Raw genomic sequence first — 27684 nt, forward strand, 5'->3', positions numbered from 1 at the left:
CTGAGCCAGTCATTGCATTGATTACCCATCTGCAGCAAAAAACAAACTTATCACGCTCATAAAACTCTCCATAGTTCTGCACCACCCTAATTCTCCTCCCACCACATGTCTGTCTACTCATCTCATTTTGCTATCTAAACCAGTGTTCCCGAACTTCAGTACTCAAGAGCTACCAACAGGTCATGTTTTCAAGATTTCCTTGGGTGATAATTCCAGTACCCACACAAGCAATAATTCCATCACCTTGGCAATACTAAGGAAATCCTGAAAACAGGACCTGTTGGCTCTTGAGGATGGGAGTTGTGGAAGACTGATCCAAGTCTAACATCCTCATTAATCCAAACCTTCAACTCCCATCTCCAAAACTTTTCCTGTATGCAGTGCAGTGTAGTGTTACTGCAAAAAAAACGTAATTTTGAAATAGGGATTTTCTTGTTTGTTTTAATTGCGTTCATTGTGAGGTAAAAAGGACCTGTCAACATGATTTTCCAGGTTAGAACCATTACAAACATACCAAACATATATATTATATTTTTATCATAAGAAAAAAAATTCCCTTGTTTCACCATGTTCTGACACCCTTAACATTTAAAATTTTTGATTGATTGAGCTGTGGGAGGTCATAGGGTATGTGTCCACGTTCAGGATTGCATCAGGATTTGGTCAGGATTTTATGTCAGTATTTGTAAGCCAAAACCAGGAGTGGAACAATTAGAGGAAAAGTATAATAGAAACATATGCACCACTTCTGCATTTATCACCCACTCCTGGTTTTGGCTTACAAATACTGACATAAAATCCTGACCAAATCCTGATGCAATCCTGAACGTGGACACATACCCTTAGTTTTTGTGTCCTAAGCTGAAATATTATTGATTTAATTGATATATTTTTATCGCTTGTTTTGCAATTTTACGGAAACAACAAAAAAAAACAATTCTGATGTTCTTTTACCTCTACTCCAATTACTCTTTCGGACAATTAATTTTATATTTTGAAAGATAAGACTTTTACTGGCATTGAGAAACCAAATATGTTTTTTTTTATTTTTTCATTTCTTTACTTTTTATGTGAGAAAAGGAGGTAATTTGATTTTTATTTTTTATATATATATATTTTTTAAATTTTACTTTTTAAATATCTTTTAGTCCCCTTAAACTTGAATCTATAATGGTCTGATCTCTTGTGCAGTATATAGTAAAAATCACATGAACGCCAGCCCCGAGGCATGGTGCTCAATTCACGCTTTGCTGTTAGCGGCAGATGATATCACAGCCATCATCTGCCGGCAATGATGACCAGAAGGGGTTAAGGCACAGTTTGCTTAATCTTAATGTAAGACTCCATTTTATTACAACAACCATATTAGATGGATTAATGTGGTTCATATTGGACTGTCCCTAAAAGATTGCTGATATCTGCTGTCAGTCAGTAAATGAAAATGGAAGCTCTCTTAGGCCAGTCTCACACATCCAGATAATTCCGGTACCGGAAAAATCGGTACCGGAATTATCCGTGTCCGTGTGTCCGTGTGCTTACCTTGAACATCAGTGTGGCACATGTGCGGCAGCCGTGTGCCACCCGTGTGCCGACTGGGTACCACACGGGGCGTGCAGGAGACAGCGCTAGAGATAAGCGCTGTCCCCTGCAACTGGTGCTGAAGCCGCCATTCATATCTTCTCTCCAGCGAACGCTGCTGGAGAGAAGATATGAATGGCGGCTTCAGCACCACGCTGGGGGGACAGCGCTTACTGTAGCGTTGTCTCCTGCACGGCACACGGACTGCACACGGACAGTGTCCCTGTGTGGTACGTGTTTTACACGGACCCATTGACTTTAATGGGTCCGTGTAATCATTGCGCTCCCACGAACACTGACATGTCTCCATGTTTTGCACACGGACACACGGTCCGTGAAAACACGCTGACATGTGCAGAGACACATTGATTTCAATGTGTCTACGTGAGTCAGTGTCTCCGGTACGTGAGGAAACTGTCACCTCACGTACCGGAGCCACTGACGTGTGAAACCGGCCTTACAGAGGAAACACATATCCATGGGTTATTTCTAATGTTGAAGCTCAACTAAATTAAAATACTGTAAATGGAGCTATGCTGCAGACCTCCACATGTGGATGGATAGCAGCCATGCTTTCCTAATCTTAAATCCTAGACAACCTCTTATTAACATATTAGAAAAGTGCTAATTTTGCAAATCACTAATGTTTTAGGCATAGCCATTTGTGCCTCCCTTAAAACAAAATCTGCTTTGTCAACAGCATGACAAAAATAGTGATAATACAGTTGTCAGAACGATTGCCCTGCTTATAGCCATTCTCAATTTTGAAGAATACAACATAAATTGGACTATAATCTGTCAGTTCTGGACTATTTTTGTCAATGCCAGAAACAAACCTATCTGGTTTGTGGCAGTATATTGCATTGCGTATTACACCATTTTGATATATTACTATTGTATAGTCTGTTTCAGTGGGCAAGTTAAGAGGTTGAGGCTTTTGTGATCTGTCTACTGAGAATATGTATTCCACTATTATTGCACATGCACTTTATTATAAAGATTTTTTTCTTTGCAAGTGGTTTATATAAGTGAAATTTCATCACTCTAAATACACTATTTTGGTATTTTGTACTCTAGTCAATACTATTTCATTTACTTGTTATCTCAGTGGTATAGGATCCCTTTATATTCATGATATTTATCACCTGCTTGTCTATGGACATTCCACTAAAGAGACCGATGTAGTTTATTCAATTACTAGATGGCAGCCCGATTCTAAAGAATCGGGAGTCTAGAATCCATATATACTTTATTTATTCAAATGTAAAAATAATACAATTAATAAATAATAGTAAGAAAGAACAAAAAATGGCTGCACTCACCAGCTCTTGACAATTCTTGTTATTTAAGGTACAGTTACACAGGATCCATGAACATGCTTATGAGGGGAGGGATGAAAGACCTCAGACGACAACTTTGCGTGTTGTGGCAAATGCCACAACAACGGTTCTTTGCTTAAGAACAATGTCAGGTAGTAGGAAAATAGCCAGTTAATAATAGGTAATAGTTCTTTGCAGGAATGCAGATATTAATAAATAGGCAGTTTATATTGCAGAGAAATTGCTGGGCAATAATGGACAATGTCCTTATGTGGCAAATAATAGAGCAATATACCCAATGTGGCAAAGAAGAGGTTAATAAACGGCCGTCTCTCAGTATAACAGTCAGTGAATAATAGGCAGTATATGGAGAAAACACCAAACAGAAGTTCAAAATTGGTGTGAAAATGTCACTGAACCACTTCACAACTAAATATATATAGTTTTGGTAAATGGTATTATCATTTTTTTGACGAAATTCGGCAGGAGCTTGAAGAGCAACGTCACTGGGCCCGCCTCCACGCAGTAGAAACTTGCTGTGAGGTAAAAATTCAAAAATCACACCAAAATGGCGGGCGGAGTGTGTCACAGTACGACACGTTTCTGATTGGTCGCTCGCAGCAGGCGGCAACCAATCAGACACTGGACACTGTTGACGTCACTTATCTCCGGACATTAGCTCCGGACATTAGCTCCGGACATTAGCTCCGGACATTAGCTCCGGACAGGAAGTTGGCACAAATTGCAGGAAGTAGTATTCTAGGCAATTATATATCTAGATACCACTGTGGATTTAGCTCACTATGTGTCTCCCTCTTTTTGGACTTTCCTTTTTGCCATTTTTAATATCTTGTTGTGTTGTTATCTATTTGTTTCAATAAACTATTTATGTTTTAATATTAAGTTGCAATCTCGTTAATCCTTCAGCTCGAAATTAGCTGATGGACATTCTGGGCATATATTGTGAGGCAGTAACCCCTGATACAGCTAGGGGGCGCTGTTTGTGCTCCCGAGAATGTACACAGAGGCGTATGAAGGCCATAGGTGTGCATGGCAGTCGCAAGTGTAGCTGTGAATGCAATGTGAGGTAGTGACTCGTGTCACAGGTAGGGGTCGCTGTGTGTTCTCACCAGGTTGTGCATGGAGATGGATGATGTCCATAGGCGTGCATGGGAGACACGGTTTTCCGGTCCAGGTTTTCCATGTGGCTGAAGACCACAGGTTTGTGTGTGAAAAGCCCTGCAGTAAAGGGTATGGGTGCGTCAGGTGTCAGGTGTGTGAGGTGCATGTCAGTGTCAGTCTGGTGTGTGCTGTTGTGCAGAGCAGAGGCCTGCAGAGCGCTGATTGAGTGCATGGAGGCACAGGCCAGTGGAGCCAGCACCCATGGCAGCTGAATAGCCTGGCACCCACAGCATATATAGCGATGCAATCGTCCATAGTACTGGTCTCGGATGTGGACAGTCCTGTGCCCGGAGGTGGATGTCCTGTGCCCGAAAGGGGACTGGCATAAGTAACAATTGCAAATAGGTGGATATAATGCCCGGCTGCTATCTGGAGGATATCCTGGGCTGTGTACAGCTGTGTGAATAAATAGATTGTAATACAGTGATGCAGGACACCCACGAGAACTAGTCAGAGAAGTGTGTAGAGTCTGCAACATGTAAAGCTGTCTTTGGGGACTTTAATATGGCGTACGGTCACCCATGGAAACTGGACAAAGGGAAGTCTGGCCCGTTTAGGGACTGCAATCTAAAGCCATGTGATGTGCACTATGAAGTGCTATGAACTGGTATGAATTGGTGTGAATTGAACACTGATAATATGCACTGAAGTTATATGCTTGGAACCTTTTATGTGTGAAGATAACACATTAAAAGAAACTTTTATGATTGAACTTTGTGGGTCACTGCCTTTTCACTGCGTATGGTTATTACCTCGGCATTACAATATATATACAGTATATTATATTCATCTATATCCTTTATTGTTGCAATGGTTATTTTTTGGAGGATTTTTGCCCTTTCTTTTTTATGAGTACCTGTTTTTATAAGATTTATTAATAAAATTTCATGTTTAAAAGCTTTAGTTGGAGTCTATTCATATCTGACAGCTATCCATTATTGCTGTTCCAGATACAGGTGTTTAATAGCTTCTTATATACAGTATAAGACTACATAGCTCCCTATATAATAATAATCTTTATTTTTATATAGTGCTAACATATTCTGCAGCGCTTTACAGTTTGCACACAATATCATTGCTGTCCTCGATGGGGCTCACAATCTATATTCCCTATCGGTATGTCTTTGGAATGTGGGAGGAAACCGGAGTGCCCGGAGGAAACCCATGCAAACATGGGAGAACATACAAACTCCTTGCAGATATATACAGTATGAGCCCCATATAGCCTCCTATATACAGTATGAGCCCACACATACAGTGCCTTGCGAAAGTATTCGGCCCCGTGGAACTTTTCAACCTTTTCCCACATATCATGCTTCAAACATAAAGATACCAAATGTAAATTTTTGGTGAAGAATCAACAACAAGTGGAACACAATTGTGAAGTTGAATGAAATGTATTGGTTTTTTAAAATTTTTGTGGAAATTCAAAAACTGAAAAGTGGGGTGTGCAATATTATTCGGCCCCTTTAGCTTAATACTTTGTTGCACCACCTTTTGCTGCGATTACAGCTGCAACTCACTTGGGGTATGTCTCTATCACTTTTGTACATCGAGAGACTGAAATTCTTGCCCATTCTTCCTTGGCAAACAGCTCGAGCTCAGTGAGGTTTGATGGAGATCGTATGTGAACAGCAGTTTTCAGCTCTTTCCACAAATTCTCGATTGGATTATTGAGGTCTGGACTTTGACTTGGCCATTCTAACACCTGGATACATTTATTTGTGAACCATTTCATTTTAGATTTTGCTTTATGTTTGGGGTCATTGTCTTGTTGGAAGACAAATCTCCATCCCAGTCTCAGGTCTTTTGCAGACTCCAACAGGTTTTCTTCAAGAATAGTCCGTATTTGGCTCCATCCATCTTCCCATCAATTTTAACCATCTTCCCTGTCCCTGCTGAAGAAAAGCAGGCCCAACCCATGATGCTGTCACCACCATGTTTGACAGTGGGGATGGTGTGTTCAGGGTGATGAGCTGTGTTGCCTTTACGCCAAACATATTGTTTGGCATTGTTGCCAAAAAGTTTGATTTTGGTTTCATCTGACCAGAGCACCTTCTTCCACATGTTTGGTGTGTCTCCCAGGTGGCTTGTTGCAAACTTTAAATTACTCTTTTTATGGATATCTTTGAGAAATGGCTTTCTTCTTGCCACTTTTCCATAAAGGCCAGATTTGTGAAGTGTACGACTGATTGTTGTCCTATAGATCTCTGCAATTCATCCAGAGTGATCATGGGCCTCTTGGCTGCATCTCTGATCAGTCTTCTCCTTGTTTGAGATGAAAGTTTAGAGGGACGGCTGGGTCTTGGTAGATTTGCAGTGGTATGATACTCCTTCCATTTCAATATGATCCCTTGCACAGTGCTCCTTGGGATGTTTAAAGTTTTGGAAGCATTTTGTACCCAAATCCGTCTTTAAACTTCTCCACAACAGTATCATGGACCTGCATGTTGTGTTCCTTGGTTTTCATGATGCTCTCTGTGCTTCAAACAGAACCCTGAGACTATCACAGAGCAGGTGCATTTATAAGGAGACTTGATTACACACAGGTGGATTATATTTATCATCATTAGGCATTTAGGACAACACTGGATCATTCAGAGATCCACAATGAACTTTTGGAGTGAATTTGCTGCACTGAAAGTAAACGAGCTGAATAATACGTATTGCACGCCCCACTTTTCAGTTTTTGATTTTCCAAAAAAATTTAAAATAACCAATAAATTTCGTTCAACTTCACAATTGTGTTCCACTTGTTGTTGATTTTTATGTTTGAAGCATGATGTGTGGGAAAAGGTTAAAAAGTTCCACGGGGCCGAATACTTTCGCAAGGCACTGTAGCTCTTCTATATACAGTATGAGCCCACAGATAGCTCCCTGCAAACAGTAAGAGCCGCACATAGCTCCCTATATACAGTATGAGCCCCCACATAGCAACTTATATACAGTACAAACCCACACATAGCCCATATATATGCACACATCCCATACACATATTAATATATCCCATCATTGTCCTCTGAAAAGAAAAAAACAAAATGGAAGTCAACTCACCTGGTCCGATTTGTAGTACCTAGATGGGATTCCAGCTTCGCACGGATTCAGGCAGAGCAGCCATAAAAGTAACACAGGAAAAGAGAGGGTATTGATCTAACGATATAGTCTATAAACCTCTTTAGAGTAAAATATGGCTTTTATTGAGTCATTTAAAATAGGTACAGGTATTTGATGTTAGGGTTGGCAGGATTACACTAAATAAAATATAAAATAAAGTGCAATTGAAGCGATGGCCGGGGGACCACCACGGTGCAGGAAGACTACTGTACACAAGATGAGGTGCAAACAACAAAGGGTAGATTTATTGGAAGGCAAGGAATGAAGGGAATGAGGAAGATGCAAACAGGGGTATACAATGGCAACAGACAATTTACAAGAGTTATGAACTTTAACTTTTCCGTAAAACAGCACGGTGCTACAACTATTGCAGGCTCAAAATATGTCTAATAAGCAAATGTAAACAATAAACAAGTGATGATGCTACTTTGCGTATAACCTCCCTGGCCTTTACTAAGCAGGCCACACGGCTGTCGTGTACTGACTATTGAAGCCTACACTAGGACCTAACAGGTGCACCAAACAGGAACAGACTCACGGTGATGTTGGAGAATCAGGTCCAGTCCCAGGTGGGCCCCAGCAGTCTAATACGGTGGTGCACACAGCTTTCTGTCAGCTCTGTGAAACGTGGTCTTCTCCTTGCTTCTGGATCCTAGGGATCCAGGGAGCCTAGGGATGCTCCTGGAAGCTGTAAATCCCTTTCTCTGTATCTTCGTGGCTAACTTGCAGCTATATCAGGACACAGTTCTTCTCTCTTTCAGCTATCAGCACAAAAAGTACACTCTGCAGCAGCCTCAGCTCACACACGCTGCTCCAGCTCCACACCTGCACTGCACTCTGCACAGACTAGTTCATTACACCGACTCTTGCAGGGGAGAAGCAGAACATTCCATCACGCCAGACAAGGGGGTGTAGCCTCTTAAAGTGACAACGTGTTCCTTACTGTCCATAACAGCACCACCCTCTTACACAATCGCTACTCGGGGTCCACCATGCAGAGATGAACCTGCTGCTAGTGTGAGCAATGACAGAACAAAACTGCGAGTGAGTGTTACCTTAAACACACTGTGATCGTGCCACACAGTGTGAACGGAACGCTGAGTACCAAGCTCAGTTACTTCACAGAGAGGTACTGCATCAAGAATGCTAAGTACTACACCCTGTTAAAGTCACAAGGATGTTAGCACGTGGAATGTGCTTGCTCCACAACTAAACTGCGCTAACCACACATGCGAATGAAGCAGATGCTGTGCCAAGAGAAAGAACTTTTATGAAGCTAGGTACAATACCCTGTCGACTTCACTGAGAGAAAGCATAAGGGTTGAGCTTGCTCTGTAACTGAACTGTGCTAACCATACACATGAACGAAACAGATGCTAAGCCAAGCGGCTAGTTACCCCAGTCCTGACGCTACCAAACTTGTGCCTGACCAGCACCCTACGCATGTAGCAAACAAGAGACTCAAGCGTTGAGCCATGGGTACAAAACTGCATAAGTGTGCTACCTGTCTGCCAACGTGTGCAGTCTTTGAGCATAGACAGACACACAAAAACGTGCAGAGTGGTGGAGTAACCACTCACTCACACAAAAACATAAATGATACTAGCGCGCCCGCTTGCCCCGCGAGAGCCTTTTATACACTAGGCCCCACCCCAAACACTCATGCCCAGTCAGTCGAGACTTCGTCCACGGGCCAATCCAGAGCTGCCACATCACCAGCGCAGCTAACGTCCAACCACCAATAAGAATACGCTATATCAGAGCATGCTCAGTAAGGTGATCTCTGCACTCCAGAGCGCTAGGCTGCACCTGCATATCACTGGTTACCATAGACTTGGCTGAAGAGCCAGCAGTAACCAAATGTATACCAGGAGCCTGAGCAAGACGTTGGGACCTACGTCTGTGCTGAGCAGCAATCGCAGCTGCCGCATCTGAATGGGAGACCGCAGAAGCAGATAATGCTTGGGATCTATCCCACACAGCGGGAGAATCCTGACACCTAACACTTGGTTCACTAAATATGCTATTAGCACATTGTCAGCAAAAATACAAAGGTGTAGTATTAAAACCAAAGTGTTTCGACATGCATCTTAATCATCGTCTGAGCTTGAAGTGACTGAGATGGTTTAAATAACCATCCTAGTGTGTTTCACCTGGTAATACAATGAGGAGAGGCATGTTAAGCACATTTAAACAACAGCTGCACTAAAAAAAAGAAAAGAAGAAAAACACATGTATGCAAACTTTTACATAAAATGAAAGTGTTGCACAAAGCTTTAAACACATCTAATACTGCAAAATGAGATCTTGTCTATGATTGAGACCAAGCGGTGTTCTTGTTTCTAATGTGAATATCCAGTATGACCCCTTGTTTAATAGCTTGCATCTATGATCTCCACCTCAACAAAGTCTATAGATCTTCTATAATCCCCAAGGGATTAGAATAATTAAACAATTATCCTCTCCCCACTCCCATCATTGTCCTTTCCCCAACTTCCTTCATCAGCTTTTGGAGGATATGTAGGAAACTATACTGTCATGTAGTATGGGGTACGTGGTAGGAAGGTGTGTTCTAATGTGGAATGTGATAGCTAGGAGTGTATGCTCTCATGTATTAAGAGTAAGGTAAGAGAGTATGCTTTCATGTCATATGTGTTAAGAAAGTGGGTCTGCTCTGATGTGGCATGTATTAGATAACATGGTATGCTCTTATGTGGTATGTGGCATTTGTTAGGTAAGAGGGTATGCACTCATGTGGCACATGGTATATGGAAGCTGAAAGTATATACTCTCATGTGGCATTTTGTATGTATTTGGTAAGTGGGTATGTTCTCATGTGGAATATGTAAGGTAAGAGGGTATGCTCTCATGGGGTATGGGTTAGGTAAGAGGGTATGCTCTCATGTGGCACATGGTATGTGGAATGTAAGAAGATATGCTTTTATGTGGCATATGGTATATATTAGGTAAGAGATTATGTTCTAGTGTGGAATAGGCTAGGTAATAGGGTATTCTCTCATGTGGTATGGTTAAGTTAGAGGGTATGCTCTCATGTGGCACATGGTATCTAATAGTTACGAGGGTATGCTCTCATTTGGATGTGGAATGTGTTAGGTAAGAGATCATGCTCTCATGTGGTATGGTTTAGGTAAGAGGGTATTCTCTCATATGACATGTGGCATTTGTTAGGTAAAAGGATATGCTCTCATGTGGCATATGCTTTGTATTAGTTAAGAGGGTATGTTATCTTGTGGCATATGGTATATATTAGTTAAGAGGGTATATTCTCATGTGGAAAGTTTTAGGTAAGAGGTCATGCTCTCATGTGGTATGGGTTACATAAGAGGGTATGCTCTCATACAGCATGTGGCATTTGTTAGGTAACAGGATATGCTCTCATGTGGCATATGGTATGTATTAGGTAAGAGGGTATACTCTCATGTGGAAAGTGTTAGGTAAGAGTGGAGCGCCCCCAGACACAGGGCTGCAGGGTACTCGGTACTGGTCCTCTCTGTCTCGGTTCTAGGATTGTTACGGTGGCTGGACCCGGTCCGTGACCCTGCTAAGGGGCGTCCAATGAAAGGTGATGCAAGTTTGTCAAGGTTTCGTGACGCCACCTGTGGTATTCGGTCAGGGTGACCGACGCTGCTTGAGGCCCACTGGGGTGGTGTTATGGCAGCTAGATGGTATACCTTCCCACAGGTGAAGTGCTTCCCCAGGGCTTCCCAAGTGTAGGTGGTGATGATGTGAGGCACGGTTAAATACGAGGACACAGTGTTGCAGTCTCTTTACCTTTTACTGAAGGCTTCGGGATCTGCCATCCAGAGCACTGTTAACATGGCTGGCTGAAAACGGCCGGTCCGAAGGCACATCCAGAGTTCCCTTTGCAGGTGGAAATCGTTGCCTACCAACTAGCGCCTGTATGTTGTAGTCCTTCCCTGCTGAGCACCACGGGATAGTCCTCACAACTCTCATATCAGTTCTTTCTCTTCTCCGTTCCCCAAGTTTATCTGGCTAGGACGCACCCGTATGACGGGTAGGCTCAGAGCTATTCTGGGACCCTAGAGACGCCCCTCTCCACGTTTACCCCCTATGTCTGCTTAGGTGATTTAAGGTAGACAGCCAACCTGTAATCAACTGTCCTGCCGCTGTTTGAAGTAATGCTTGGAGTCAGTTACTTCCTCGGCATTCCGGCCACCGGCTAAGTGCCTCAGTAGGATGTTGCCGTTCTCGGGGCACGACTCCTACTGGTTCTTTCTCCTTGTGCTGTGATCTCGTTTCTCACTTCTCCACAATATACTTCGCTTTGTGTCCTTTCTTAGGATGCCGCCGCAAGGTAGTGCAGGCACGGCTCCGTCACGTTCTGTCCTTTCTGCTAGGTCCCTGCCAGTAACCCACCCCTGACAGGTCCTCCCTAGAGCTCTCCCAGGCTGTGTTCTGTCTAACTTCCTATCCAACCCCCAGTTTTACCAGAGTGTGAGGAGTGGCCTAATACATAGTGCCTTTTGCTCCCCCTGGTGGCCGGAGTGTGAAGTGTAATGTGTGACTGTGATACCTGGTCAGGTGAACTCCTTTAGTGCAATCAGACATAACATCACTCCCCTTAGTGGCAGAGCGACATTACTGCAACGACCAGGACTCTGAGGCGCTGCAAGAGATCATGCTCTCATGTGGTATGGGTAACATAAGAGGGTATGCTCTCATACAGCATGTGGCATTTGTTAGGTAAGAGGATATGCTCTCATGTGGCATATGGTTTGTATTAGGTAAGAGGGTATGCTCTCATGTGGAATGTGCTAGTTAAGACAGTGTGTTCTCAGTTTTACACCAAGCACACATAATAGTTTAGGGTAAATCTAAAGTTACCAGGGAAGGTGTCAGAATACTATAAATAGGATCAGAAGGCTACACAATTGTAATAATATACATTTTAAGCTAAGCTTTACTAGATGTGAACCTACTGATTAAACATACTCTTTATAGGCGAACACCTCATTTCCATGCTTGGTAAATAAAGGACGGGTCACGATAGCTGCCATTAGTTATGTCATTGTTGTGATACTTAGAGTCTGTGCTGCTAAACAATTATAACCGTCTATCTGTGTTTAATTCTGAAAACTATGGATGGCGACCGTCAGTTCTCCAGCTGTTGCTTAGTTACATCTCCTTTATATTTAATAATTTATTGGCAGAAATAATAGCAGAGCATCTATATTCTGCATCTGAATGTAATCTGACTTCTACCGGTGGAGGAGAACAAAAAGAAGGGAAACAGAGACGCTATGACAATGTCAGGGTTACTTATTTGTATCATAATATTTACATTAAATGCTGTTTTTATTTTATCTATTGTCAACATTGAGCTAAAATACTAATGGGTTACAAAAAGGATTAAAAATACCTGAGGCCCCCATCCCTTCCCCAAACACCTTCTATTAACTAAAACGGGATTAAGAATGAAATCTATTCATAGAAGAAGGAATATTACATTGGCAAGAAAAGCAGACACAGACATAAGAATAAAATGCTGCCAAGTATTATACTCTTTTTAAAAGGCGTTGCTAGAAATTAGTTATTTCATGTAAATGAATGGCCAAATGTAATTTTTTATTATTAGTTTAATAAAGAATTAATTGCTTAATAATTTCCCAACACATTTTTATAGACTATAAAGATTTATATTGCTGATACAAGAACTCAAATTCCATGAGATAAAAAATTAACCCCTTCACCACCGAGCCTGTTTTCACCTTCCTGACCAGGACAAATTTTTCAATTCTGACCACTGTCACTTTATGTGGTAATAACTCTGGAACACTTTAATGGATCCCACTGATTCTGAAACTGTTTTTCCCTGACACATTGTACTTCATGTTAGAGGTAAACTAAAGGTCAACATTTTTTTATGTTTATTCGTGAAAATTTTGGAATTTTCTGCCCTTAATCCAGAGAGTTATGTCACATAAAATAGTTAATAAATAACATTTACCGCATGTTTGCTATACATCAGCATCATTTTTAAAACATTTTTTTTGTTAGGAAGTTAAAAGATTATCAGTAATTTCTAATTTTTCCAACAAAATTTACGAAACCAATTTTTTTAGGAACCACATGACATTGAAGTCTATATTTGGGACTATATGACAGAAAATACCCAAAGTGACATTATTTTAAAAACTACACCACTCAAAGTCACATTTAAGTAGGTGATTCACAAGAATTAAAACAATGTGGAAGGAATACAAGTAAAATTTTACTTTTTCCCACAAAAATTTTGTTTTAGCCCCAATTTTTTTTATTTTCACAAAGGTAACAGGATAAAATTGACCCCATATGTGGTGGAAAGCTACTGTTTGGGCACACGGTAGGTCTCGAATGGAAGAAGCACCTTTTTTTTTGGAATGGAAAATTGGCTGGAATCTATAAAGGATTATTTTGCATTTGGAGAGTCCTTGATGTGCCTAAACTGTGGAAATCCCTCACAAGTTACCCTATTTTTGAAATTACACCTCTCAAGGAATATATCTAGACATGTAGTGAGCACTTTGAACCCAAATGTGCTTCAAAGAATTTTGCAACGTTGAACTGTAAAAATGAAAAAAAAGTATTTTTCCCTCAAAAATGTTGCTTTAGCCCCAAATTATTTCATCTTCACAGGGGTAACTGGAGGAATTGGACTACAAAATTTGTTGTGCAATTTGTCTTGAGTACACTGATACCTCATATGTTGTGGGAAACTACTGTTTGGACGCACTGCCAAGCTCTGAAAGGAAGAATTGACGTTTTGGAAGGCAGACTTTGATGGAATGGTCTGTGGGTGCCATGATGCATGTGCAAAGTCCCTGATGTGCTTAAAAAATGGGAATTCCTCACAAGAAACTGTGGCGCCCCAGGGTCCTGGTCATCACAGTAGCATTGCTTTCCTCCCGGGAAGAGTGATGCTACGTTTGGAGGCAAGAAAGGATAACTGTAACCAGGTACCACAAATATGCAACACATTCACACTCCAGGCCACCAGGGGGAGCTTTTGATCCTATTTACTAGGTGACTCCCCATATATATAACTGGTAGTCTGTAGGGAAAGTTAGAAAGTTCCAGACATCCGTCTGCGGAGGACAGAGGGTTTACGGAGCTGTGCATGCCCTCAGAACTGCAGCTCCCAGAAAGAGACATTTAGAAAGCAAAATTGATTGCAGCGAGTGTGCAGGAAAGCAGAGCAAAGGAGAGGATACCAGCCCCAAGCAGGCTGCCTCCTTCTGAGGTGCAAAACACCGGTAGCTGGAACACCGAGGTTGTAAGGACCTCCACGCCTTACATCAGAGACCGGCAGGACAGCTAATTGCACGTTACCTGTCCGCACCTACACCCAGGAGGCACGGTGACACCCTGCAGAGCCGGGTCATCTAAGAGACCCTATAAACAGGCTCAAGTCACCAGTCATACGGGTTTTGTCCTATTCTAACCGGGGACAGAGAGAGAGATAACATCTGTGAGGACCTTATGTGAAGCTTAGCAGTAAGGGACTACACCATTACAGCGCAAAGGAAGGCTTTTACTTTCCACCTGGATAAGAGGACTCTGGACTTGCCTCCGAACCGGCCGGACCCTACCTGCCCTGTGATCCAGTTCCCTGGACTGTGGCTGCTGCAGTCTTCAGTAAACGAGATAAAGAAACTGCAAACCTGTGTCCTCGTTCCTTACTGCACCTCTCACCATTCTACTATCTACACATTGGGAAGCCCTGGGGATATACTTCACCTGTGGGAAGGTATACCATCTAGCTGCCATAACATCACCACAGCGGACCCCTTAAAGCAGTGTCGGTCTGACCGAATACCACAGGTGGCGTCACGAACATAAACTTTATTCCCTTTAATGACCTTTCCCTTTTAGATGGGCGCCCAGGGCCACGGACTGGGTTGCAGCCACTGTGACATCCCCTGTGATCACCGGACCCGGCACCGAGTACCCCACGGCCCTGGCGGGCGACTCATAACCCTATATTGGAATTCATCTACTGTTTTCCTGGTATGTGAATCATACAATGTGGTGGCATATGTGAGTTCTGTACAGTACATCAGGCATAAGTTATGTAGAGTGAATCAAGCTCGCATGTGTAAGTTGTGTAAAGTACATCAGGTTCGAATGTGTAAGATGTGTAGAGTGCATCATTTCATGCAACAAATAGAGTAAATCAGAAATAAATTTAGTAATCCATGAACGAGTGGTACAGTTTGAAACAATCTTGTATGCACAAGCCAGGTTTGTCGGGGCAGGTGTCACACAGAGATATTGTGTCCTTTCTTATCCTCTTCTGTAAGACACTTTGCACCTTTTTTGTGAGCTTCCTTTCTTTACAGTTTGAGGGACCTCCTTTAAGAAATGTTGCCCCGGTACTATACAGGCACTTTCAGTTCTAGAAGTACTAGGGCCTTCTCCTTCCTGACTTCCAAATATTAGGGCAATAGTCACTACCTCCTGAAACTGAAGGAATGTACTGGTCTGGCCTGCAGATCATGATAGCATGATACATTGACATCTGTATGATGTACACTGCCAGCTTTTTGTACCACACCTTGGCTTTCAGCATGACACTGTAGAACTGGGGACAGAGGGATCAACTCCCCTCATGTTCTTGTTGTGCCCCAGGACACACTCGAGTTTGGGGACCTGTGTAGAGGTATCTCGTACAGCAGTGGGGGTGCTGCCATTTTCATGTATTGTGGTCAAGAAAAGGACATCTCTCTTGTCCTTGTACTTGAACACAAGTATGTTGTCACTACATTGGACCCTGCACAATTAGCAACCTAGGGAGTCCATTCTGGTTTTTGTGCACAGTACCGCATGCTGCAGTAGCTCTGGCAGGGGGATTTGAAAAGTGAAATGCTGGTGTAGAAGTTATCTACGTAGAGGTGAAAACCCTGATCCATTAGTGGTGCACCAATTCCCACACAATTTTCCCACTCACACCCAGGACAGAGGATTATTTAGGGGGTGTAATCCAGGCGTCCTTCCCTTCATAAACTGTAAATTTGAGGATGTACGCTGAGGTACTGTCGCAGAGCTTGAACATTTTAATTCTGATCCTGTCCCTCTTACTAGGCAGATATTGTCAGAATTTAAGCCCCCCTTGAAGTGCATTAGGCACTGGTCTATGCAGATGTCCCTTTAGGGAATATGCACAAATTTGTTGCTGGAGTGATCAATGACTGGCCTAACTTTGAATAGTCAGTCAAAGTTGCAATTATCCCAGGGTGGACATTCTTTATAAGGCCGGCGTCACACTGGCGTTTAAAACAGCCGAGTGCAATGCGATAAAAAAATCGCATTGCACTCGGACCAATATTAAGTTATGGGGCCGCTCCCAGCAGCTGACTTTTTGTCGGCCGTTTTCCTCGGTCCGAGACAATCGCAGCATGCTGCGATTGTCTCGGACCGAGGAAAACTCACGGCTCACTCGCACCCATATAAGCCTATGGGTGCGAGTGAGACAGCGCACACCACTCGGATAACATCCGAGTGATGTGCGCTATAAGCGGACCCCAGCAATGGAGGAGATGGAGAAATCCATTTTTCCGCCTCCTCCGCAGCTGTGCTCTGATCCTCCCTGTGCGAGAGAATCGGAGCACAGACACATGACACTCAGCTCCTGCTCTGCTGCGAGCAGGAGCCGAGTGTCATTAGCATATCGCATCCGATGCTCTCGCATCGGATGCAATACGCTAGTGTGACGCCGGCCTTATCGTGGTAATGCAAAAATTTGTGAATGCCCTCAAAGCGTGTCCAGGACATAGCCATGCAGAAAACAGGAGTGGGACTGGTATATAAAACATCAACACTCCAATATTACTGATCTTCACTAACCACATGTGAAAGACAAGGCCCCAAAACATCATAATTTCTACTGCATCTATAGGGTCCAGTTAGCAAATGATGAAGTGGTAATTTAGGTTAAACATTGTGGGGCATACAAATTTGTATGGGCCACTATAATATCTACAAAATTGTCTTAAAAAAGTCGATCTCTGTGAGGCTGGCAATGTCAAATTGGATTCCTGATTGTGCCACAAAATCAGAAATCTGCAGCTCATAAACTTGGGGGGACCAGGTCCATAGGGGACCAATAATGGCGACATCTTCTCCCTCGCTATCAGTGTCGGAGGCAAGGAAGGCATTTGACTCTGGAGTGCCCGCTAGGGTCTAGGGCAGCGGTCCCCAACCTTTTTGACCTAGAGAGCCACATTCAGCAATGAGAGGGGTCACGAGTAACATCCTGCTCCTGCCCCCTCAACGTAGTGTCAACCAAAGCCCCCATATACGGATATAATGATAACCGAAGCTTTTCCACAGAAATCACTCCAAAGCAGTGCACTGAGATCCAAGGGTTACAAAAATGCTCCAATTCAGTATTCTCCCATCAAGGACTCCCAACACACTGTCGCATTTAGGTTCAAGAACCGGCTCTAACAGGTAATATCATCCCCCATACCTAAAACATCTCTAAACCCCTAAAACCAGCATATGTGCATCCAGATCTGCTCTTCTGTGCTGGGCTACTCAAAAATTCACCATTTTGAGATGTCCTCTTCATACCTGTTTGTTAGACCTGGAGCTAATCCACAAAGCTGGCAGGCAGTCGCGAACCACAATTCATGGGACCGCGAGCCACATGTGGTTCCCGAGCTACAGGTTGAGGACCCCTGGTCTAGGGGATACTAGGTCCCGGGTCAGGTGGTCATTAAATGGGTAATCACGGTGGCAGGGACCTGGTCCGTGGCCCTGGGCGTCCAAGTTAAAAGGGGTGAAGTAAATGGGAATAAAGTTTATAAAGTTTGTTCATGATGCCACCTGTTGTATTCGGTCATGGATGACCGACACTGCTTAAAGAGACCGCTGGATCTGATAGTGATGCAGCAGAGTTGGTACAGCTCTCTACAGGCAGAGCTTTAGTCCCAGGGCACTTAGATTGTAAATGGTGGTGATGGCAATTGTGGTGGCTGTAGTGCAGGGTGGATGGCACAGTAAATAAATGTGAGGACACAGCGTGGTACAGTTTCTAATGCTTTATTCACAGTTCTTAATTGCCCCAGCCAGGGTGCTGTGTCCTTCAGGTCTGTGGTCCAGCCAGCTCTCAAACAATTTGGCTACACTTTCCAGAACCCTCTTTCTTATGTTCCTTTCTCTGGCCATCTCACTATGCTGGTTTTCACCCTTCTGCCCTGAGACTTCACACACAGTGTCCCAATCCAGCAGCCTCAGAACTTTTTCGGCGACGTCCTCTGAGTCCTCTTGCTCCTATATGGTTGCCTTTTCAGTGAATATTTGTGGATGTGGCTTTGGCACGTAAAGATACCACAGCCTCCGGTTAGCTAGCTGAGTCCTTAGTTTCCCACTAGTTTGAGGGCCGGTCCCTCACTGCGACCTGGTTCCTTCATGTCTGGATGCGGGCCCCATGAATGGGTTGCTCACTACTCGTGCCCCTGGAACCCCTTCCTTCAGTTCTTTCTGTTGTGCCACTTTCTTTCAGTTCCCTCTCTTTGGAAACCCCTTACAGTCTGACAGGAGCTGCAGACCCCCCCATCTGCTCAGCTCCACTCCTCTCTCAATCTGCACCTTGCTGATGTTTCTAACAAGCTCCACCCCTGCTCTACCTACCCCACCCACTCCTCCAACACCCTTTCCTATCCAGCCTGAGATGAGACGTTCCTCTCTTAGGGTGTGTCCAGGTGCCCTGACTGAATTGTCTGGTGTTGGATGCAAGTGTAGGGTTCTTTGCCATGCTCCTCCTTACCTGAGAGCGAAGTATCACACCTCTGGATGAGGTGCAGTACTCTGTGGCAACTGGTCCCTCAGGGGTGCCACAACTCCTTGGCTGAATAACGTCTTTGAACATTTTATTTTTCACGTGGGTGGTGTGTGTCTGTTGTGTTTTTCATGTGTGTGTGTGTGTGTGTGTATGTGTGTGTGTGTGTGTGTGTGTGTTGAGCTAACTAAATTTTATTTAGGTGTGTGTTTGATGTAAACTTTTTTTTATTAATTTGTTACAAACACGTTTCCTGCAGCGGTGCTCCAGGTGCGCAGAACGTCTGTGGAGAAAACCTAATCTACCCGAAGATTTCATCCATTATAAGTTCATGCTAAAGACATACAATTCTGCCCTTCACCTCTCCAAACAAACCTACTTCAACACCCTCATCAACTCCCTGTCCAATACCCCTAAACGTCTCTTTGACACGTTCCAGTCCCTACTCAACCCAAGAGAGCAGGCCCCAACCACGGATCTCCGTGCTGACGATCTGGCCAATTACTTCAAAGAAAAAATTGACCACATTCGACAGGAAATCATCTCCCATTCTCTTCATACCATGCACTGTCCTCCCTCCCCCACTGCATCTAGTTCACTCTCTGACTTTGAAGCAGTTACAGAAGAAGAAGTAAGCAGGCTCCTTGCATCTTCTCGCCCGACCACTTGCACCAGTGACCCCATTCCGTCACATCTCCTCCAGTCCCTTTCCCCGGCTGTCACCTCTCACCTAACAAAAATATTCAACCTTTCCCTCACTTCCGGTATTTTTCCCTCCTCATTTAAGCATGCCATCATACATCCATTACTTAAAAAACCATCCCTCGATCAAAACTGTGCCGCTAATTATAGACCTGTCTCTAATCTTCCCTTCATCTCTAAACTCCTCGAACGCCTGGTCCACTCCCGTCTTACCCGCTATCTCTCAGATAACTCTCTTCTCGACCCTCTTCAATCTGGCTTCCGCTCTTTACACTCTACTGAAACTGCCCTCACTAAAGTCTCTAATGACCTACTAACAGCTAAATCTAATGGTCACTACTCCATGCTAATTCTCTTGGATCTCTCCGCAGCTTTCGATACTGTGGATCATCAGCTCCTCCTCACTATGCTCCGCTCCATCGGCCTCAAGGACACCGTTCTCTCCTGGTTCTCCTCCTATCTCTCTGACCGATCCTTCACTATATGTTTTGCTGGTTCCTCCTCCTCTCACCTTCCCCTTACTGTTGGGGTTCCTCAAGGATCAGTCCTAGGCCCCCTCCTCTTCTCGTTGTATACTGCCCCTATTGGACAAACAATCAGTAGATTTGGTTTCCAGTACCATCTCTATGCTGACGACACCCAATTATACACTTCTTCTCCTGATATCACACCGACCTTTTTAGAAAACACCAGTGATTGTCTTACCGCTGTCTCTAACATCATGTCCTCCCTCTATCTGAAACTTAACCTGTCAAAAACTGAACTCCTCGTGTTCTCTCCCTCTACTAACCTACCTTTGCCTGACATTGCCATCTCCGTGTGCGGTTCCACCATTACTCCAAAGCAACATGCCCGCTGCCTTGGGGTCATCCTTGATTCTGACCTTTCATTCACCCCCCATATCCGATCACTGGCTCGCTCTTCTTACCTGCATCTCAAAAACATTTCTAGAATTCGCCCTTTTCTTACTTTCGACTCTGCAAAAACTCTTACTGTTTCACTTATTCATTCTCGTCTGGACTATTGTAACTCTCTACTAATCGGCCTCCCTCTTACCAAACTTTCCCCGCTCCAATCTGTCCTGAATGCTGCTGCCAGGATCATATTCCTCACCAACCGTTACACCGATGCCTCTACCTTGTGCCAGTCATTACACTGGCTACCCATCCACTCCAGAATCCAGTACAAAACTACTACCCTCATCCACAAAGCACTCCATGGCTCAGCACCACCCTACATCTCCTCCCTGGTATCAGTCTACCACCCTACCCGTGCCCTCCGCTCCGCTAATGACCTCAGGTTAGCATCCTCAATAATCAGAACCTCCCACTCCCGTCTCCAAGACTTTACACGTGCTGCGCCGATTCTTTGGAATGCACTACCTAGGTTAATACGATTAATCCCCAATCCCCACAGTTTTAAGCGTACCCTAAAAACTCATTTGTTCAGACTGGCCTACCGCCTCAATGCATTAACCTAACTATCCCTGTGTGGCCTATTTATAAAGAAAAAAAAAAAAACTAAAAAACTATCAGGTTCTTCGCATCATGTTCTCATTCACTTTATGCAGTTAATAGCCCACTGTGTCTGTACTGCTACATACTTAGGCAGTTAACTGGTTCATGCAGCTTTACATGAACACCCGAGCCTTACAATATGGCCGGTCCGAATAACTAAAGCAATTGTTACCATCCACCTCTCGTGTCTCCCCTTTTCCTCATAGTTTGTAAGCTTGCGAGCAGGGCCCTCATTCCTCCTGGTATCTGTTTTGAACTGTATTTCTGTTATGCTGTAATGTCTATTGTCTGTACAAGTCCCCTCTATAATTTGTAAAGCGCTGCGGAATATGTTGGCGCTATATAAATAAAAATTATTATTATTATTATTTAGAATAGAAGAAAGATAAAATTAAAATATAGAAGAAAATAATCTAGAAATAAAAAGATAAAAGTAAAAAGGAGAATATAAAAATTTGGTAAAATAAAAAAAACTTTCTAAACGGATAACAGTAAAAACAATTACTGAGCACCTGCAACAATATTACACTAATTGCAATTTTATACAGTAGAAACAAAACTCAGGGAAAATAACTACTAAAATAATTTTCCTCTAAAATTCTGAAACTACAATTACTAAAGGGACATCAGTAAAAATAAAATTACTGAGCGCCCACAACTATCTGATGCAAATTGTATTCTATATATTAGTAGAAAAAAACGGTAGTATACGTATTAATAGAATTTTCCACTAAAATTCTGAAACTACTATTACTAAATGGATGTCAGAAAAAATATATTACTGAGCACCCGCAACTGTCTGACACTAAGGCCAGGATCACATATATATGTATATGTATATTTATACATTGATATTTTTGGGTCATATTGAATCCCTATAGACCTTTGGGGGAACAAACACTGATTACAAGCACTTGCACTTTTTTCTTGCTGCTATCTTCTGCTTCTTCCCACCACCGAATGTAGGTGGACACTGTTTTACACCTGAAATGTCATTTATTCTACTTTGTCTTTGACTTGTTTGCTAATATACATTTGTCATGTTTTACATGTTCTTTTGAATAAAATGTGATACTTTTTTATATTATGGGATGTTTTTTGCTCCTTTTTCCCTTTTGGTTTTGTTCCCTAGAACCAGCCTATGATCAGTGCTGCTATAGCACCCATCATAGTGAAGATCAATGTTTCAGGCAAGTCTATTAACTGAAACATTGAAATCACTGTGATTGGCTGTTCAGAATTGGACATCCAATCACAGCAATCATATTTGTGAGGGAGACGGTGAAACTCCAGTGGCAGTGAAACAGCAGGTACCTTCTTGTGTCTTCGGGCATGGTGGCTGCATGATCTCTATGACATAACTGTACGTCATCGGTTGGGAACCATAGGTATGTCAAGCATCGTGAAGGGGTTAAATTATTATTATTTATTTATATATAAAGCACCATTAATTCCATGGTGCTGTACATGACAAAGGGGTTACGTACAGAGTTATAGATATAATTTACAGTAAAAAAATTTTACAATGACAGACTGGTACAGAGGGGAGAGGACCCTGTCCTTGCAGACTTACATTCTATGGGATAATGGGGAAGAGACAGAAGGTCGGGGGTGCGGCAACTCTGGTGGTGGTGAGGTGGCAGCTCGGGTGGTGGTGAGGCGGGAGTTCGGGTGGTGGCGAGGCGGCAGCTCGGGTGGTGGTGATGCGGGAGCTAGGGTGGTGGTGAGGTGGCAGCTCAGGTGGTGGTGAGGCAGCGGAATAGTTATTGCTGGCTGTAGGCTTTCATGAAGAGATGGGTTTTCAAGTTCCATCTGAAGGATCCGAGGGTGCTGAATAATCGGACGTGTTGAGGTGTGGAATTCCAGAGGATGGGGGATATTCGGGAGAAATCTTGGAGGCGGTAGTGTGAGGAACGAATAAGTATGGAGGAGAGTAGGAGGTCTTGTGAGGACCGAATATTACGTGAGGGAAGATATTGGGAGATTAGTTCAGAGATATAGGGGGGAACAGATTGTGGATGGCTTTGTAGATCAGTGTTAGTAGTTTGAACTGGATTCCTTGGGGAATTGGGAGCCAGTGGAGGGATTTGCAGAGGGGATAAGAAGGGGAATAGCGAGGAGAGAGGTGGATTAGATGAGCAGCAGAGTTGAGGACAGACTGGAGCGGTGCAAGAGAGTTAGCGGGGAGGCCACAGAGGAGGGTGTTGCAATAATCGAGGTGGGAGATGATGAGGACATGCTCAAGAGTTTTGGTAGATTGTGGGCTGAGGAAGGGATGGATTGTGGCAATATTTTTGAGTTGGAGGCGATAGGAGATGGCAAGAGTTTGGACGTGCAGTTTGAAGGACAGGGCAGAGTCGAGAGTTACCCCGAGGCAGCAGATTTCAGGTTCAGGAGAGAGCGTGAAGCCATTTACCATAATAAATAGATCAGGTATACGTTGATATTAGCGCATTTTACAGCACAATTGGTGGTCTTATATTTATTTCTATGTAGCTACATAGTGGGCCCCAAGAATGATTTTCTCTGGTGGGCCCAAGGTGCTCCAGTCGAACGCTGATGGGGTGTCTCACTCAGCGGACACTAAAACAGTCTACTGGTCACCACTGACAGCCGGCGGACACCACAGACAGCCGGCGGACACCACTGGCAGCCATCAGATACCATGGACAGCAGGCGGTCACCACAGACAGCACGCAGTCACCACACACAGTGGGCGGTAACTACAGACAGCGGGTGGTCACCACAGATAGCGGGCGTTCACCACAGACAAATGGTGGATGCCACAGATAGCCGGCGGATGCTACAGACAGCCAGTGGACACCACTGACAGCTAGCAGACACCACTGACAGCCAGTGGATACCACGGACAGCCACAGACAGCTAGTGGACACCACTGACAGCCAACAGACACCACTGACAGCCAGTGGATACCACGGACAGCCACCAGACACCACAGACAGCGGGTGATCACCACAGACAGTGGGCGGTCACCACAGACAGCTGGCAGACACCACAGACAGATGGTGGTCCCCACAGACAGCCAGCGGTCCCCACAGACAGCTGGTGGTCAACACAGGCAGCCACAACTTCAAAAAGCACCTTTTATTTCTATTTCTCCCCTCTTTGTAACACCCTGTGGTGTACGATGGTCCTCAGTCTCGTACAGTCTCGTACGTTAAATGCAGTCTGTCTATAGTCAACACTAGAGGGAGCTTAGGAGTTTATTACGTACTCCATGATAAAACAATATGCTATATGCTCCCTCTAGTGGTAGGAAGATTGCTATATATTAGTAGTAAGATTTGGAGTTCTGTAACAAATAAAGGTCAAAATACTATAAAGAGTAATAAAAATAAAAATAAATTATTTTATACCTACAAATGACATGGTGATAAAGATAGAAATGAGCAAAATCCCAGTAATTACCTTTTTTAATAGTATCTCATATATATTATTGCAACATAAACCTGCTTATGTAAAACAAGCCAAGATTTCTTAGAAACCACATAAGATCAACTTAGTCTACTGCTTTTACATTCTATTGCATTTATTCAAAATCTTTTTCTCAACTTATTTTTCTGTATTTATTTTCCCACAATATTTAATTTTATTTCCTTTAATATACAGTGAATCTAAATCATTCACAGCAATGGTTTCACCATAACATTATTTCACTTGATTAGTTTTAGTGTCAGAAATAACCAATTTTCTTTGATTGTTCTTCATCAAAAGTACGTAAATGTTTTGAAACATGGGTCAAAATCATGAAAAAGGATCTAACATTTCATATACTGTACCCAATAATGATCAAAGTGTGAAAATGAAATAGAATGAAATTTCCAAAAGCTTAAAGAATGGAGGCCATTTTGAAGTTGCTTTGTTAATAGGACATACACAACTTAGAGTAATGAAGTACACATAGGGTGTCTCCAGCAGAAGTGATATGCCCAGGTTGGTGCGAGTCTCTACTACATATATATACAGGACTTCGAACTCTGAAGATGATAAAAGGGATGAACGTAAAATTGTCCAAGGTTTTCCGGCAGTCATGGACCAACGTACAAATGACTTCATGCTTAAATGGTTGGTAAATGATGGCTATTCATCAAAGCTTGGTTCATTTATTAAATTAAGGCATGTTAAAAAGGCATACATATACATAAATTAAACAGACAAATTAGACTGGACAAAAATGCCAAAGACAAGGAGTTTGGATCTTTATTTTATCACTGGATAGTTTTACGAATCCTGAGAAAATTAGCATAAGACGTAATTTATTTAAGTCAATCTATTCATTGTTTTCGAGCTTTCACAGTATCATTTTCTTTTTAAAAATAACAAAAGAAAGGCCACCGATCACTGGAAGTGTTGCTTTTTTAAAGGTTTATGGATTTTCCTGTTTAATGAAAAGTGTTAGTTTTTCATTTTTTTCTCACAGTTCTGTCAATAGATATATTCAGCTCCTTTAAAGATAAGTATTGTGCTTGATATTTATGGGTATAACATATGACGATGCCGAGACATCGGCGGAGGTATTGTAATATATTTTCTGTATTTTTTCCTACTATTTTATTTTTATTTTCTTGTATAAATATAAGCATGGTCGGTAACGTACAATCCTGAATTTTACTTCTCTGTTCCTGCATTATAATTTGTAATATAAAGTACCATAGTTCAGAAGCTTGTAGGCTCTAATACTATATAGTGATATTATAGATCGACCCGTATAAGTCCTCATAACTGTACACCACGCTGAACACCAAGTATGAAGCCTTGAGGTACTATACCTAAGTTTTATATTGAGTAATAGGGAGGTTTTCTCTGTTGGATACGGCACCAACCTTTCCTTAAGTAAGAATGTAGCAGTATGTCCAATGTCAGATCTCTATGTATGGAGCAGGCTCAGGAGTTGATCCCGCACGATACACAGCAGATATTGGCTGTGTTAAATAGCCGATATCTGTCTGTACTTGCAACATCCAGCGCATGCTTCAATTGTTGCAGTTTAACCACCTACCTAAATTCTGCTATCAGTCACTGAAGTGATTGGTGGTGCATTCCTTTACCATCTTCCATTGCCACCTTCAAAGTGATTTATGGCGTGCCGATGGGTTGTCATGGCTGTCGAGGGCTAGCTGAAGGCCCTCATGGTTGCCATATATATCCACTTATGAAGCCCAGCTGGTCAAACATCATTTTATCTATATATTGTAATATAAAACAAGCAATCAAACTACCACAGGTTTAAGACCCTAAGATGACTAAAAAATATAGTAAAACATAAAAAAAGTTTTAAATGTCTAAAAAATAACAAAATAACAAAAACATATAACAATTTGAATAGTTCTACTTTTTTTCCCACTTATTGACATATCCATAAATATCAGATCTATCAGATTATTAACAGGGTATTCTCACATCCAAGATCCTATCCCAATATGTAGTAGGTGTAATAATAATGTTAGGAAATACCTTCAAATAGAAATGTAGTATAGTTTGCCTGTTTCGCTAAGTCTCTTTCCTCATTTGCAAGCATTGCAGGATCTTAGGTATCCTCCATGGTTATTATGACCACTAGCTACTAGCTAACTAACTGTCACTATCAGTGGTCGTAATCATGGATATCTAAGGTCCTGCAATGCCTGCACATGAGGAAAGAGACATAGCAAACACAATCTAGGAAAAAAGAAAATGAGCAAACACCCTGCAGTAAATAAATGAGTAAATAGCAATACTACATATAAATAATGTAGACTGCCTAGCTAACACTATTTTGATCAAAAAATTGTAAAAAAAAACATCCCACCGTGACAAGGTGTACCCAGTCAGGACGGTACTGTCTGTAATGATTTACGTCTTTAAGTGCCAGCAGCCCTCAATAGATGGAGCAGAGCAGGACCCAGGCCAGACAGGTCACCACCTGCTCGTGGAAAGCTATACACATTTAAAGATGAACACCTAAAAGTTCTGTCGAAAGAAACTGAGCATTACATATCATCGATTAATTGATTCATTGCTGCCTCACTCAAAATAAAAGACACCATGATGACTAACAAAAAAAATGGAAATTTGAGAAGGACTTTCAAGATCATAAACATGATCAAGTATATAATTGGTAATATAGCAAATCCATCAATGCACGTAAATAACCAGGCTTAATGTCACCTTACATTAGCAAGGTAACATTAACCCCTTATTACCCCATATCCCACCGCTATACGGGAGTGGGAAGAGAGTGGCTAAGTGCCAGAATAGGTGCATCTTACAGATGTGCCTTTTCTGGGATGACTGGGGGCAGATGTTTTTAGCCAGGAGGGGGGGGGGCAATAACCATGGACCCTCTCTAGGCTATTAATATCTATCCTCAGACCCTGACTTTCCCACTCTGGTGGAGAAAATTGCGTGGAAGCCCAAACCAGTTTTTTCCGTGATTTAACCCTTTATTTTAACACCTAGAGCTCCCAAA

The sequence above is a fragment of the Ranitomeya imitator genome, chromosome 3 (genome assembly GCF_032444005.1).
Source record: "Ranitomeya imitator isolate aRanImi1 chromosome 3, aRanImi1.pri, whole genome shotgun sequence".
Lineage (NCBI taxonomy): Eukaryota > Metazoa > Chordata > Amphibia > Anura > Dendrobatidae > Ranitomeya > Ranitomeya imitator.